Source organism: Corapipo altera, unplaced genomic scaffold (assembly GCF_003945725.1).
Source record: "Corapipo altera isolate COAL_440 unplaced genomic scaffold, ASM394572v1 RXGC01000072.1, whole genome shotgun sequence".
NCBI lineage: Eukaryota > Metazoa > Chordata > Aves > Passeriformes > Pipridae > Corapipo > Corapipo altera.
In genome coordinates this window covers 450,850-467,803 of record NW_020884943.1, presented here as the reverse complement: position 1 = coordinate 467,803, position 16,954 = coordinate 450,850, and the positions used below count along the sequence as shown (strand labels likewise).

At 53.4% G+C, this 16,954-nt stretch overlaps 1 protein-coding gene across 2 annotated transcripts in view; it reads left to right on the top strand.

Annotated features, from left to right (window-relative positions):
* The first annotated feature begins 1,832 nt into the window (after positions 1 to 1,832).
* The window catches only part of EPS8L2 (EPS8 like 2), a 47,916-nt gene continuing 32,794 nt past the window's right edge, over positions 1,833 to 16,954 (top strand). Inside the window, exon 1 of one of the 2 annotated variants that reach the window (XM_027662117.1) lies at positions 1,833 to 2,112. The gene's annotated coding sequence lies outside the window, so the exon portion shown is untranslated. Of the gene's footprint in view, positions 2,113 to 13,042; positions 13,064 to 16,954 lie in introns of those variants that run through there. The other variant, XM_027662118.1, reaches the window with a different exon arrangement.

Genomic DNA, 16,954 nt, shown 5'->3' with positions numbered 1-16,954 from the left:
GGCTGCGAGCTGGGCACAAGCCCCTCCAAGGGAACAGGAGCAGCATGGAACTCACAAATGTCCAGCTAAGGAACTCGGGCTTTCCCCAGACGACTGTCCCGAGGTGGAAGCTTTTCCTTCCTTCTTTCCCTCGTGTCACAGTCACAGCTGTTTCTTCCCGGGCTGGTAACACGGGGTCTCTCTAGATGTACATGCCAGGGGTTCAACACACACCCTGGGGTGGGGTGGAGGCCTGCAGGCATGAGCACTTTAAAATACTCTCAAAAGCCCCAATTTTTGGGAGGACTGGCTAACCAGAAGGATCCCACCCTGCCATGGACATGTCAGTATGACACAGCTGATATTTTCCAGCCTAATGATCAGTTCATGAGCTGACCCCATCATTTTAAAAAATGTTAAATCTTAAGACAAATGAAACCGGGCACTACAAAACTATTTCTTTGAAAGTAAGAAGTCTGCCCACACATGAGACCGTTTCCAAGAGTCCAGGGTCCCTCTGGGCCCCAAACACAGGGTCTGCAGGGCAGACCCAAGCACAGCTTACACATCCTCTCTGCAGTTTGGCTCAGAAACTCCAGACTGGCCTTGCCAGCTATTAAAATTTCCCTCTGGCTTTTGAAGAGCAAGAGAAGAGCAACAAGAGATACTGTGATAAGACTGCAGCTTCTAAAAATCCTTCCCAGAGTGCCCAGGAACAACACTCACCTTGGCACAAGGGCTGGAGCTCAAGTCCTACCTCTGCCACTCCAGCAAGAAGCGGCTCTTGCCTTCTCTGTGCCCCACCTGGGGCCCAGGTGAGAAAGGGAGGGTGGTCTTAATCCTGACAACAGTGATAATGGGGCCTGGACATCCCCAGGGAGGGCTGATGGTACTGCAGTGGCACAGGGATGCTCCCTGCCAAGGCTGCTCCCTGCCTCACCCCTGGAAGTGTCCAAGGCCAGCACTTGGAGCAACCTGGGATAGTGGAAGGTGTCCCTGCCTGTGGCAGGGGAGTGGAACTGGATGGGCTTGAGGGTCCCTTCCAACTCAAACCATTCCAGGATTCTGTGGCCGAAAGGGTCATGTGCAGTTTCTCTCTGGCACACAAGTACAGGGGCACACAGTGTGAGAGAGGGGCCTGCACTAGGTCTTCATCAGGGATGGGGCAGCCACAGCTTCTCTGAGCAACCTGTGCCAGGGCCTCAGCACCCTCACAGAGAAGAATTTCTTCCCAATACTCAATCTAAACCTACACTCTTTCATGGAAGAGCTGGGGCAGGATGAGGGGCTTTATGGCCAGGTAACCCCAAGGAGCACAGTGCCATGGAGAGAGTACCCTGATGGATGCTCTCCCCCACATCCCTCAGTGCTCTGGGGACCGGGAGAGAGGGGACACTTTGCCCTCTCCCCCCACCTCCCGGCACCTTTCCCTGCTGCAGACATCAGGGAAGGGAGAGAAGGCAGGAGCGGCGCTGGAGGAAAACAAGCCGTGAGCCGGCGCGGAGGAGAGCCCTGGGCTGCACAAAAGGGGCCTTGTTCCCCCACGAGGCGATCGGGCAGCACGTCCCCTCCCTCACCGGCGATGGAAAACCGAGCTCCAAGCACTCCTTCACCTCCCCTCGCCGCCTTAACCTCCCCATTGGGTACAAAATGTTCTCGGGTGCAGGAAACCTGAAGTTTAACACGCCCTGGGCTCTCGGTCCCCTTGCCCAGGGAGTGGGCGAAGGCCGCACAGCCCCCGGCGCTCCTGGGGCCACGAGCCCTGGTTACACAGTAACCTGTTGCTCCGGGTCCCAGCTCCACCTCTCGCTGCCTCCACATCCCTCCCCTCCTCTCTGCTCTGCCAAGAAACCTCTGTCACCTGCTCTCAGACAACCGGGGCGAGCGGCACCGGGAGGAAAGGGCAGCAGGAAGCCACAGCACGGGGACCCCCAGGCCGGGGTGCCGGGTGGGCTCTGCCTCGGGCTCCCCTCCAGCGGCTGGGGCACTGGGATCGCAGGCTGTGCAGGGAGCAGAGGGAGCTTGGCTGCTGGAGAATGGCAGCAGGATTTAACTAGGAGGGCACGGAAAACTGGGAGAGAACACGCGGGAGCTGAGGGAACTGCGGGAGACGAGAGCGGCTTCTCAGCACCGGTGAGTCCCTTCTCAAACCCTAAAACTTCACATCCCCCTCCCCAACATTTATCCACTTCAAAAGTCTGGCTGATTCCGCTGTGGAGGGAGTGTGGCTGGGGAGGGGCTGTGGCTGGGAGAACTATCTGAGTAGTTTTCTGTTGTTACAGTACAAAAAAAGGTAAAAACCTGTACTTTTCCCAGTGTTGCGTTTTCTGGGTTTGTTTCCCGTCCTGGCGATTCCCCACCGGGAGAGATCCAGTAGGTGGCACTTTCTTGGCAGCAAAATGTCCATTTGGCACAGAACGAGGCTTTTTTTTTGTTGTTCCTAATTAAGTCTGGAGACGTACTTTTGAGCAGCTGTTTGTTTGCAAACCTCGAGGTTTCCTCGTTTTGGGACACGCGTGGAATTTTCGCCGTTCCCCGCCGGGCCCCTGGACGAGCCGCTGCTCTCGGTGGGTGTGCTCTCCCTGCCCCGAGCCTGGCAGGACCCACCACCCCGTTTGGGCACGGAGGGGAGCTCGGAGCGGCCGCGCTCCCCGCCGTGACAGCTCTGCCTCCCTCTGCGTTAACATCGGAGCGCAGCATTCCCGTCCCCTTTCACTTCTGTTGCCTGGAAAACGCCCGTGCAAACTGCACCCAGCACAAGGCTCAGGGACGAATGATGTGACTGCCACTATTTTTAAATACTGGAAATAACTGTGACACAGCACAGGAGTAAAATCCGGTGATTGCCCCGCTGTAATTAGGGCAACGGGGAGTAACGCTTGCGTTGCTGGGCTGCTCCGAAACGCTGCCACGGGGATCGGATCCATCGGCGGTTGCTCGTCCGGGAGCGCCAGCGCTGGGCTGGGATCTGCCCCTAAAAAGGACTTTTTCTTAGTAGAAATAATGACAGCCAGAGGCTCAGCCCCCGGCTGACACAGCAGGGACCCACGCAGGGCTTCGCCCGCGGATGCCGCAGCCAGCAGCACATTCCTGGCTCCATTTCCTTGAGTGATGGAGTTTTCAGTTGATTAAGAAAGAAAATTAGTCCTCCACAGACAGAAAGGGCAGGCAGTGGTGCTGAATCAAGGAGCCCTTTAAAGGAGGACCGGGAAGAGGGGCTTGGGATTCACTGTGGGAATGTGTCTGTGAGAGGCAAAGGTCGGTGCTCGGCCCGGTTTAAAACCGAGGCTTGGACGTGCTTGGAATGTGCTGGGAAACAAAACACTTTTTGTAGGGCCACAGAATCATTCTGGAAATGAAAGGTTCTGAAGAGACACTAATGCACCACAGGACTCAGGAGGTTCCAGTCCTTGTGGCAACAAAGGAAGGAGTAAAACAGGGAGAACAAATGCGTTGGCTTGTGTGGGCTTGAGAAACATCCATATGAAATAAGCCCGGAGTGTGTGAGGGACTCTCGGAGTATTATTCCCAGAGGGCTGGATCCAGGGGTGCTTTGGAGCTGTGTCTCTGTCACACTCTGTTCTCTCCCTTCCGTGCCAAGGTGTGGAGTGCTGGATCAGGGCAGGTTTGTGGCTTTGAGGAAGACTCAGTGTTTTTCTCCTTGCGTGGGGCTGGTCTGGCCTCGAGTCTCCTTTCTGTAGGTGCTGTCAGTGCTGCCCTTCCCCGGGGAGACGGGAGTGCACGGCCTCTATTGCTTTGGCAATAAAAATATCACCCTCTAAAAACAGTCAAACCTTATGAGCCTGCCCTAGTGACCCCAAGAAGAAGTCCACTGACTTCCTGGACTGACGGGGATGGTCTCCTGCCCTCCGGTAAAGCTTTATCAGCAGTGAGGTGTCTGCCTGGCAGGGCAGTGCCAGCAGATCCAGCACCATGTGACTCTGCCAGCACAGCCTCCTGAGACACCTGCTTCGGCCAAGGTTCAGCAGGTGCCCAGGAAAACACCCACCTGCCTGCCAAGGAGCTGCTCAAGGCTCCCACTCAAAGGGAGGGGAAGGATGGTACCTCTAGAAACCCTTCCATTTGTCCAACTACATTGTCTTTGCACCACCAGAAGTGGTGCCAGGCACTGTACGACGCCTGAGTGACACAGGACACGAGATCCAGGGAGGTTCAGGAGGCCTGAGATCACAGTGTGGCTCCAGATCTCCATATGCTCACAAGACCACAGTCAGGAACACAGCAGAGAGGAACATTAAGGATTTTCATGGAGCGGGGAGGCTCTGAATAGCATCTCTGTCCACTTGCAGAGGGTTTGAAATGTCAGGCTCAGGAAAAAATATGCTGTCACCTATCCCTAAAGTATTTAGTGTTCCTGCATCAAATGAGTATCAAGGAGGAGAGGAAGGGGATCCTGGGAGAGTTGATCCCACACACTGGTGTCATGCTGTTCCCACATGGACAAGGCCACCTCTGTGCACAGTCACAGGCAAGAGTCTGTCCTTTCCCAAGGCAGTGAGAGTTTTCCTGTCTCTTGGGCTGGCGACAGTACTGCCTCCAAAACTGAAATGCACACTGCCAGAGGGGTAACCAAAAAAGCCCTGGCGTTTTATTTCCTGATAATCCAGGTAAATTAGGAGGAATGGCAATTAAGAAGGGAGGGAAGGGTGTGGAGCTGAGCTGGACCGGTTTGGAGATCTTCCCCGTTCCCCTGCACTGCAATTCCCCAGGAGAGCCCAGCCCTTGTTCCCACTCCCCAAGTGCTCCCGAGGGCGTTACTGCAACGTGCTCACTGCCACTGAGGATCTGCTGAGGAACAGAACAAAAGCCCCTGGGAAGAGGTGGGGAGTCACAGGCTCTGCCTGCTCAGCTGCCCTGGGACAGGGCCTGAAGTGCCCAGACAAGCTGCCGGGGCCCTGATTTGGTTGGAAGCACCAAGTGAGGCTGGAGGTGCCTGTTCCTGCAGGCACAGTGGAATGAGGGGACCCTCACAAGGCAAGAGGGTGATGGCAGAGGCTGAGCTGCTCTGGCCCATCTGGCACAGTGTCAGACCCTGCTCGGGATGCTCTGCCCTCACATCCATCCCCGCCTTCGGAGCAGGGTCCAAACAACCCCTCTCACAACCATCTCCCACAAAGGTTCTCCTTATCCTCGAGAGACTGGCAAATACATCTCACATGTCAAAATCCTCATCTCCAGTGCCAGGGGCACATTCCCACATCCAGTCCACAGCTGGGTCTTCACCTGCTGAGCTATTAACCCACTTCTCCTTTCCCACTCCCTGGACACTGCCATGGTTTCTCTCAGCCATTTCAGCTGGATGGAGGAGCCGAGTGTCAAGACCCAGGGCAGGAAGGGGCAGGATGGGATTTTGCAACAGCCCCGGCTGTTGTGATGGGCAGGTGTGGCACAAATGAGCCCTCATGGCTCATGGGCCTCTGACCCAGCCTTGCCCCAGGTGAGGGCAGCTCCTTGCCTGGCTGGTGGAGCAGTAACACTCCACATTTGTGGGTTGGGGTCTTTCAACACCACTTTGGAACAGGCCAGGAAATTCTTTCCTATTTTTGGTTTCTGGTTGGGGCACTGGCCCCCAAAAGCTTTTCATAATTTGAACTTGTTTAAGTTGAGTCCTTCCTGGATCCTTCTTGGTTTTTTTTCCCCTCTGTCTTATCAGTCTCAACCTGTCCAGATTTATATACTACAAAGGTAAAGTGCAGCCCATCCGAATGGCAATAAACCAAAGTTCAGACCCCTCGGCTGGTTCAGAAAGTGAAATAGTGCTGCTGCTGGGACGGCGATTAAGATCAGGTGAACAGGCACAGGCTGAGTCAACACCACCCTCCCCCAGACTGTTTACACCTAACTTCCCTCTCGCTGAAGATGACCAAAAGTGGGAACCATCCGGGAGCCAAGATAGCTGGAATCTCTTCATGCCTTACGGGTGTTGGCTATCGGAACTGGAGCTGCCACCCAAAGCCACGCGTCCCCCAAATTCCCTCACCAGCAAATACAAAGGGAACCCCAAACCTGATTCATCTCACTGCTGTGGACAAGGCCAGTGGCTTGTCCTGGCCTGTCACTGCTCACTGCCATCATCAGGACTCCCCTGGGTTGCTCCTCATCCCACCGCTGCCACCAGTCACAACTGAGACGTGCGGACACAAAGTCTCCGAGTCCTCCCAACTCCTCCATGGCCTTTTCACAAGGGCATGGAGTGGCAGGACAAAGGGGAGTGGCTTTAAGCTGAAGGATGGTGGGTTTAGGTTGGACAGTGGGAAGAAATTCTTCCCTGTTAGGGTGGTGAGACCCTGGCACAGGTTGCCCAGAGAGGCTGTGGCTGCCCCATCCCTGGAAGTGTCCAAGGCCAGGTTGGACGGGGCTTGGAGCAACCTGGGCTAGTGGAAGGTGTCCTTGTCCATGGCTGGGGGTGGCACTGGACGGGCTTGAAGGTCCCTTCCAACCCAAAGCATTCCAGGATCTATAGTAAGTCAGGTGTGAGGCTTTCAGTGGTGACTGTATGCAGGCAAAGCAGTGACTCTGCCTTCGCTCTCAGTGCCAAGATAAACACAGAGGTGTCCATTTGCCTGAGCCCGAGACAATCCTTTCATCAGTAAATTCACTTCATAAAAACACCGGGGAGAGTAGGAGAGAGAAAGGTAATTGCACCCACGATATCCCTTAATAAATCACAGGCTGGAGCCTGCTCTCATTTCTGATACTGCTGCCTCTTAATTATAGCTGTGTTTGGCTGAGGAGACAGGAGGAGAGCCAGGCTCTATGCAGAAGGGAGCACTAATTAAAACCTCTTTTCCCTGGAAAGATATTTAACGTCTTCCTCTGGGGAAGAAGCAAATGGACTTGTCTCTGGCCATGCCTGTGGGTTAACCTGGAACACTGACTTTCACACAGTCAGGCAGTTTGTCCTGTTTTCAGTAGCTGATGCTCCTGGCATTGCTCCTGGGTTGAGATATTGGACTTTCAAAAGTCCTTGGAGAAGGAAGAGGAATAACATGTACCCAGGTAGGCTGTGCAGGTGTGGATGTAAGGTTAGGAGCAGGGGTGGCTCCTCAGTCCATGTACACTGACCACAAAAAGGGTTTTGCACGTTGTCCCTTGACATGTGACACAGGCAGGACCTCTGTGATGGGGAGGGTAATCCCAGACTGCACCCAGGCAAATCCTCTGATTGGAATTCATACATGGACTTTACAGGCTTGATCCATGCTCAGTTCCACATGAGAAGAGAGTCCCTCAGGCTGGCAAGGGGAAGGATCTTGTACCACCAGGCACCTGCACTCCAGCATCCCTGCCTGACCTTCTGATGGGTTTGGGACCGGGCCACAACAGGACAGGTTTATTCACCTGGAGAACACAAACCCCTCTGAACTGCAGGAGGGGAATGGTGCATCTGAGCTGTGGAAATGACAGTTGGCCCCACTGAAGTCAAAGGGCTGATTCCGTGATTGTGTCTGTTTATTCTATGTTTCCATGATTCCCAAAGGGAGTAAGTCAGCAATCTCCAGCTGCCCCTGCAGAGTTTCCACAGCAGGGAACCCAACTGGTGAAGGGAGACTCCAGGTGCATGCTCACTCCAACCTGGCATTCCAGCCAGAACAGGCTGGATGTGAAAAACACAGAGAAAATGTGGGGTTGGATTATTTTCCTCCTGTTTTGCAATAGAAGGGGCAGGGCAGGAGTGTAAAAGTGACATGAAAGGCTCTCAGAGTTAACTCCAGGACTGTCAGGTTTATTCTGGGTTGCTGCTGCTTGGAAAATAAGTTGATAAAGTTTCAGTAGCTAAAAAAAAAGGCAGAAAAGTTGCGGCTCCGTCAGAGGAGCTGCTGCACAGAGCAAGGCAGGAGCAGGTTCAGCAGGATAAATTGAGAGCAAATGTACCAGAGCTGTGCAGGTAACACCCAAGGTGTGGTCAGGCCATCAGCTGCCTGAGCAATCTCTTGCCATGGAAGCACCTCTTCCCACTGCTGCAGCTGCTCTGAGCTTAAAATCAAAGCAGGAAGAGCCCCTGTGTCTGTGACTTCAGTTATGGAAACTCCAATGCTCTTCAGCCTGGGAGAGGGACACTGAGGTGCTGCTCCCCTTGAGATCTGAGATACAGCCTGTGGCACAAGACGCAGAATGAGGGAACAGTTGCTTCCTGCTGACAGAGCTGGGGGCATCCCACGAAACCAGCAGCTGGCAAGTGTGGCAGGAACAAAAGGAGGTGGCTGAGAACACCACGCAGAGCAGAGCATGGAGCACCCTGCCACAGGCCATTCAGGATGGGCCAGAGTTTAACAGCCTGGTCAAATGCAGCTGGAGAAATTCAGGGCTGACAAAGGGCACCGAGAGCTCTTCACCCCCACTACTGGAGGCTGGGGAACTGTGCAGAGAGGCTTCCCGTGCTCCTGCGCTGTCTTGGCCTCTCCTCTGGGATCCACATGTGCTGCAGCCGTGTGTGTGCTCCCAACCTGCCCCTGAACAGGAACTGAGGGCAGGTGATGGGAGAGGTGATGGACCACCCCATGTCCAGGCAGCTGCTTCTGGCTCCTCTGAGCACAAGGGAGGATGGAAGGGAGGAGAGGAGCTCCAGCCCCAGTGACTGCTCTGTGGAAGGAGACATTGTGCCCAGGAAGTGAGAACTGAAACCATCCGAGCAGTCAAAGCCCTGCCACATGGAAACTAGACCAGACAGGTCCCAGAACATCTGATCCACACCTGGCATGAGCCTGGAGACACTCCTGCTCTCTGCTCCCTGCTCCCTGCCTGCCAAGACCTGGTGAACAAACAGTCAAAGGTGAGAAGGAGTCAAAGGAGAAGGCTGTGGGGGAGACCCGGGCTGCCACCACTCTCGGCAGTCCCTGTTGTTTCCCTGGAGCTGACTCCAGTGGGATCCGTCCTTGCCAAGTGCCTGCAGCTGCCAGGACTCTGCTCACAGTGGCCACGCTCCACTCCAGGGCCAGTGATGGGCACTCAGGTCCTCATCTTGGAATCCTGCCCTCAACAACTCGAGCTAAAGGACAACTTGGGTAGCTCAAGACATCCATGAGCTCAGCAGCAGGTCCCCGGGCACGACTCAGGGGCACCAGGAACAGCACTTTGTCCTTCCCAAAACCATGGATATTCCTGTGCTCTCGGGGCCACCTGCCTCTTTCTTCAGAACGACCTTCCCAGAATATGCCAGGTTCTCCAATGTGCATGTTTAGGCACAACCCTGCTTCTGCCAACCTTCTCCTGCTCCAAAGGTGACCCATAAACCTGTGGCTCATTTAAGGATCAGACCCTAAAGACAGGCCGGCGAGGAGAGCTCAGTGTTTTAAGCCCAGGCTGTGGAAAGCACCACCCCGGCTCTCCTTTGGCTGCAGGAGCATCCACGTGGCCTGTGTGGGCACCACCATGTGCCCACAGCCCTGATCCTTGCAAACACACCTTGCCCACGTGGCAGAAAGGGCTTTCTTGCTCCTTGCCCGTCCCCTCTGAGGATCACAAGGTCTCAGGAGGTCTCCAGTCCAACCCCAGGCAGGGTCAGCTCTGCAATCAGAGCAGGCTGCACAGTTCCCTCCAGCTGTTCTTGAAAATCTCCAAGAACGAGGCAGCACAACCTCTCTGGGCAAACCTGCTGCCCAGCGCCGAGGCTCCCACAGCAGAGAGCATCTCCTCCGTGTCCCCCCGCACAGCTTCAGCTTTGTGGCACTGGAAATCCCTGGGCCGAGCCCTGGGGCCACGCAGGAGTGCCCAGGGAAACCTTCCCTCCTTGGGGCACTGCAGGAAACTCATCTCTCCCTTCCCAGCCCTGGAATCACTCCGGTGCCTCCTAGCCCAGCTCACACTCCCATCCCAGACTCTGCAGGGACCAATTGTGCCTTTTCCTCCTCGCCCTCGGAGGAGATTAATTATTTTGTGGCAAGATTGTTAAAACATTTCTGCACCACAAGATTAGAAACTGCCATGTGAATTATTTTGATAAACCCAGCCTCACACATCCTTCTATTCTGTACGAAACAAAGGGCAAAGGGAATGGGTTTTATTTTGGTTTTGGAATGACCTCTCCAGGGACTGTTCTGGTTAATGGGTAACTGGATGTTCAGGCTGCAAAACCCTCCCGTGGCCTCACCCACAGCTTTACTAAAAGCCCAAACATCAGAAATCAACCCAGTGATTTCCTGTGACTGTGCATCTTGTCTTCTGACCCCAAAAGCAGAGCAGGGCTTCCCCCAGCTAGGTGTGAGAGTTTAGTTAAGTATTGTACAACAGAACATGTTTTGCAGCAGCACTGAACATTATGGTTCCTAAGGGAACTATCTGTGAGAATCCAAAAACCTCAGCGTTTTGAAGGTAAAACAAATAAATAATGGACAGCAAAACTCCCATTTCTGCCTTTCACAGGTGACTGGGAAGGGATAATTCACCATTTTTTCCATACAAAATTTTATCTACCATGAGATATATATGAAAATACCAACCACAGAAGGAAAAAGCTACATTAGGCTACTGCTAAAAATGCCAAAGTGCTGCTGTCACACCAAAAGCTGACCTGAACCCCCACACATTTCTGGGGGCCACCACTGAGCTGGTTAAACTGGTGTCAGCCTGCTTTCCTGCAGTGACACTTGGAGCCCAGCTCCCATGTGCCAAGTTTTAGCTCCAATGAATTGTTACAAATGGCCAAAAATATACAGACAGGATATGAGTAGGAAGCACAAAATGGGATGGGAAGAGATGGCAATGAATGTTGTCATGATTAGCCTAAAAAAGGCTGCAAAAGCCTTAAACATCAAATGAGATTTTTAAGAGATAAATCTCCTCCCTCAAAACTTCTGCCCCACCATCCCAGCAAAAAGCCCAGGGTGAGTTTTACAGCAGGAAATGAAAAATATTGCTGCTTCCCAAGCCCCAACTGCTGTAGGCAGAGATTTGGAAAGGGAGTAGGGGCAGAGTGGAATAGCTCCTCACTGGAATAGGCAGAGGGAGATGCTGCCTTCTCCCTTTTTACGGGGAAAGATAGGATGCTGTGACCTTCCTACACAGGGAGAGAAGGATTTTTAGTTCAGATTTCCCAGTTTCTTGGTTCAGATTTACCAATCATCATCTGACTGCAACCCCAGAGACTCTGAGCTGACCATGCTGGAGGCAAACTGAAGCTAAATGTGGCCCCAGAGTGGCTCTGAGCCCAACAACAGCTTTTCTCTGGTGTAGAAAATCTCTGATGGAGAAAAGCTCCTGGCACAGTGGCTGCTCTGCTACATGCCTGAGTTTCTGCCAGAGAAGTGAATCAGCATTTCAGGGAGTGACCACAAATGCCCTGCCTTTAGCAGGAGGTGGTGGAAAGGTCCCATGGATCTCAACACCTCTATTTGCTCACAAACCAGGCAGGATGGGGGAGTCCACTGACAAGCAGCACTCCCTGTGCCCCTCTTGAGAGGGTGAGGGACCAACCCTATCTCCCATCCACCCCTCCTTGAAGCACTGCAGCCCAGCTGGGGCTGGCAGTAGCCAGGCGGGGATGGTCGGGTGGATCATGGCCTGCCCGGGGCTACAGGTTGGGAATTAATGTGGAAAATTAATCCACCTGCCAAATTTCTCTGTTAGGATTAGAGGTGCCATAAAAGAGGAGAGGAAGCAGGAATGCTGAGGCTGGCTCGTAGGGATCGCCCAGGACTGAGGGGAGGGAGGGCACCCTGTACTTACACATTAAAGCAATGATTTAATGGACAATTAAGGCACTTGAGTGATTAACTGAAAGCAGTGCTGACAGCAAGGCCAAGCTCTTACACCTGTACACCCACACCTGGGCAGAAATGACTGATCCCCACCGGGATGAACCAGGACCACCCTGGGGTTATCGGCACGGTCCGTGTTGGACCAGGCAGCCTTGAAGCTTCTGGAAGAAGAAGTTTTGCTGTGGGTGCTTTGGTAAACACAGCATCACCTTCCAGCAAGGATGTGACAGCCCTGAGCTTTGGTCCTTGAAATTCCACCATGAAAAACACCCCTTTGCTGTGCTTGTCTCCATCAGAGCTGAGACACCACTGCAGGAAGCAGCAGGAACCCTCACAACTCCATCCCAGTTCAAGCCTATCCTCCTAGAATCTGGAATGGTTTGGGTGGGAAGGGACCTTAAAGCCCATCCAGTCCCACCCCCTGCCATGGGCAGGGACACCTTCCACTAGCCCAGGTTGCTCTGAGCCCCGTCCAACCTGGCCTTGGACATTCCCAGGGATGGGAAGTCCACAATCCCCACCAGTGCCAGCCTTTCACTGATCCTCCCAGCTGTTCCAGAAATGCCTTCAGGCTTGGAAAAAACCTCAGAGAAATATTCCAGCTATACAGGAGGTGCACATGAGGAACAGCTCTGGTGCCTGCAGCCAGGGACATGAACACACAGAGGTTACACACAGGATTTTGGTGTTTTTCCTGAACACAGAGGCAATTCAATGTCCTCCTCCAGCCTGGGCTGGGGCTGTTACCCATCCTGCTCTGGAGTATGACACACACAGGCAGAGTCACTCCCTGTTTTTACTGGCCTGACGTCCGAGTCCTGATTTCTACCCAGAGCAATGAAAAAGGCTCCCTTTCAATCCTTAGCACTTCTAAAAATCCCAGCTCTAACCCCCCGCTCCCAGTGATCCACTGCCCAAAGCACAGCTCCAGGACAGGACTCGGGATCATTTTTGGGGTGTGGGGTGAATAAGGACACAGGGCAGAGAAACCTTCAGCATGACAACCACCTTTCTTCCAGTGTTTTCTTCAGCAAACTTTCTGGGTACCAGGTGTGCTACACCCACAGGTCCCTCACGTCCTGCCCAGACAGTCCCACAGCCAGCTCCAGCCTCCCACAGCTCCTTGGCTCCCACCTCCCAGAAGCTGGGTGGTGCCAGGGACAGGCTTAGCTCACAGAAGGTGTGGGTACAAAATAAAAACAGGACAGAGGAAAAAAGTTACAAAATTCCTCACGACTCTCCTCTCTTCCTGGGAAGCCGAGGGAACGTGTCATTGTATTGGGTCTGGCTGGTCAACCCACCACAGTCATGCTGGTTTCTGTTCCTGGGGAGTACAAGTGACTCATGTGACACTTTCTCCCAGTCAGGTAGTTTTGAACTGGGGTCTTTTAATTTAACCATTTAATGAGCTTTTATACGAGGAACACTCATCTGTCTCCTTCCATTTTCCAAAAGCATCCATTAATATTTAACACACTATTTCTGGGCCTGGCTCTCCAGCTTTCTAAACTGCAGCCCAAGCGTGGATAATGCTCACCTTGGAACCCCTGGCAAGACACACAGCAAGCCCAAACCTGCTCCCTGTTTTCCCTCCACCCAGCCTCTGCGGAATTCCTCCAACAGAGAGGAAAAGCGTCAATCCAGGAGCTGTGACTCAGCACAGGGCCTCTGAAAACAACTCTTTCCAAGGGGTGGTGGAGTCAGCTTCCAGTTTTTTCCCAAGATCTTGGAAACTGTGGCTGTTTGTGCATTTTCCCTGGGTATTTATAGAGCAAGGGTGCTGTCTAGACTTGCTTTTGGTTGTAGTTCCGGGAGGAAGGTTTTATTTTCTGTCAGGAGTATAAAAGCTCCTAGTTTTTGGTTCAGTGCCTTCCTCTCCCACTCCAGCCTGTGGCCACTGAGGGCCTCCAAGGTCTGTCTGTGGATCACCTATGGACACACAAGGGTGTGTGTTTGGGTGGGCACGGGGTGCCTGCCCATGCTCTCTCCAGGTTCTCTGTGAATCTCCCATCAGGAGTTTGTCAATATTGGCACTTTGCTCCGTGGTGCCAGTTTGTGTTTCCGAGCTCCAAAGGCTCCATTTCAGCCCCCTGGGGTCCAACAGTAAATCCAGAGGGGACTCAAACAAGGGTGGTCAGTGTCCACCAAAGCTGGGCCAAGGGTGGCTGTAGGTCTGAAGTGCCTCAGTCCAAAAGAGCTGCTGCCATTTCTCCCACTGAAGAGGCTGAAGAACACTTGGTTCCTCTCTGCCCAGACCTGTTGGGCTGGGCTATATTTATCCAGGTGCTTGTCTTTGGAGAATCTCCACAATGTGAAAAATCCGATGTGCAGAGCAGGGAGTGTTCCTGCCAGACCCCTGGCAGGTCATACCTGGTGACTGTCACTGCTGTAACGTGGGACGTGCCACGCACACCCTGCACCTCCACACGCTCCACAAGCAACTAAAAGCAGGAGCAGGGTGGTTCCATCATTAGGAGGCTGGACCAGAGACCCATGTGAAGTTCTCAGGTCAACCACGGGCCCCCAGGGTTCATCTCACAAAGACTTTTAGAGATCTAAACTAGTTTGTGTGAATTTAGGACTCTTGGTATGACATGAGCAGCCCTGAGCACACAGATGCCCAAAAGCTGTTTTGTTAGTGGACTGTGGCCTTCCCAACCTGCCAGATCCTTCCAATGCATCCCAGCGAGCAGGACAGATTGTGGGAGCCAGTGGGATATTCCCAGGGCTGGGAGGGCTGTCTGGAGCAGGGAACAGTGCAGGACACACGGACCAGGGTGCCAGGGTGTCAGTGCTCCCTCTGCTCTCCTGTGGGTCTCAGCAGCCTGAGCTTTGCAGCTCAGCCCATCAGGCAGCTTTCTCCAGCACAACATTCCCAGATGGAAACACCCAGCAGCCCCAACAGACAGCGCTTTGTTGGCCTGGGAAGTGTAAAAGATAACATCGTGTGGTGCCCAGCTCGTGTTGCTCCCTGACGCTTTATGTTACTCCCCGAGGCTGTTGCCAGCCCAGCATTCCTGCCTGGCCCATCCCGAGGGGTTGGGATACGCTCACGGAGAGCAGCACCCGCCTCCTATCGGACCCCTCACCCCGGCAGGACGTTTTCATCACATGTATCTCACCCCTGCCCAAGCCCCAGAATCTCTGGGTGCAGAGACTCCCTTCCCCATGGCTGACAGGGAATTCGGAAGTCCTGTCACCCCAGGCAGATTTCCATGGGATGACTGATGGAAACACAGACAAGGTCTGTTAGAACTGGGTTAGAGCATGCTTGGAAAAACTTGCTATTCCTCCTAGGTCACTTAGCTTAAGGGTTTGGGGGTTTCACCGTATTTTAATTCTGTTCCAGCAAAAGCTGTAGTGTTTTGACCAGCACTTCCCTGCTGCTACAATCACTTCCTAATATCCTCTGATCCCAACAAACCCAATCTCAGTCTTAAAGGTCTTAGACCCATCAAGAAAAGCACTCACAGACACCAGATGTTGCTGCTATTGGCAGTGATGATAATAATAATAATAGCCATAAAAACCCACTAGGATTTCACATTTTCAAATTGTCCAGCTTTTACCCAAATCCAGAATTTTTCATGTTCTTTCCATGTCCTATAAGAACAAAAATGTCTGACCACAGCAGATAAGAGACAACTATACCTAATAAAAATAAAGTACAACAATAGCAGAAATCAGCCCAAAGAGGAGAAAGAGATATTAGTCTTTCCCCTCTCAAAGAGCTTCCCCACCCTGGGAGAAGAGGGATCAATGTCACAGTTCCCTCTTCAAAGAGACTCAGGGAAAGTCCAAACAATGCATGGCCAGCATCCATTTGCTATAAAAGCACAGAAGTGCAGCACAGACAATGCCAGGCTCCCGTCACGGCTCCGTGTGTCTTCGGGAGGATACTTGACCTCCAAGGATAAGACTGGCCGGAAAGTCAGGGAGTGAGGTTTCCTGTGCTTTAAAGTACAAGATGACTTCACTCACCTCCATGTCCTTCAGCACTGAGTTGTGCTGGCCTCCCTAATTCCCTCTGGGATCGCCTGTCCTGGGACAGATCACAGTGCCAGGCTTTAGCCGTGCAGTTGTACTTCCCTGTAGTCGCTCCAGTAGAAGCGACCAGAATGTGAGCCCGCCTGAGCTCCTGGAGTCCCTATCCCATTCCACACTGGGCAACAGTGAGCTGCCTTGCCTGGTGACACACACAAACACTGCCCTGCACCAGCAGAAGGGCAGGTGATGGTCCCAAAATTGGATTTGCTGAGGATGAGTCAAAGATGACGCCGGCACAGCCGCACATCGCACGGCAAAACCTGCCTCTCTCCTCCTGCCCTGCAGTGACCCCGCTGGGGGAGGAGGAAGCAGCCACACCTGCTGGGAGATAAGAGGGAGATGGGAACCCTCTAATCAGGGCAGGGAGAAGACAACATCTGGAAGAGGCTGCAGACTGTAGGAGCTCTTAGGGATGCTCCCATGGGGAGAGGGAACCTGGGGAACGCCAGCCACTAGCCCACAGCTTCATCTCTCCCATCTTTGGCTCTGCCCACACTGAAGGGGAAGTGCTCTCAGCCCCTGCCTCACCTTCCTCAAGCCCAGTTGTCTCTTGATTTAGCAAACTCATTATAAAGTCTCCAAGCCCTTAGAAACGTGCCCTTCCCCCTCCCAGTCCTCCAGCTCGAAGTCAATTAATATCAGGTAATTTACGCTGAATTAAAAGCTCTGGCACGAGGCTCTGGCCTGGTTTAACTTGGCCAGCACACACCACACCCTCCCTACGTCCCACAGCCTGGGCACAGCGGGGAGAGCTGGGCAAAGGGCAAGGCAGCAAAACAGCAGGAAAAACCAGAGAAAAGGGAGCCCAGCACGATAAGGACGTGCTGACTGGGCAGCCATTTACACTGCTTCTAGTTCCATGGCCTTTTTGGGACACAGGCACCCTGAAAGGGAGGACAGCCTTCCAGGCTAGCTTATCCTGCCTTCATGGGGGGAGCCCAGCTTATCCCATCAGTACTTTATTGACCACCACGAGATGAAGAATTGCCTCATTTTAGGGCTGGTCCTGCTTCACCCACAAAGCCGAGCAGGACCTTCTGCCACTGCCATGTAGGGTTTGACCAGATGGGTCTCTCCAAGAGCAGATCCCAGTTTTTCTTTTGAACAGAGTTTGGGAAGGAGAAGCAAAAACCAGGGTGACCATGGCTGCATCCCTGGTTCCTCCTGTTGCTTCACAGCTGGGGCCTGGGACCAGCTGTGAGCTCCATGGG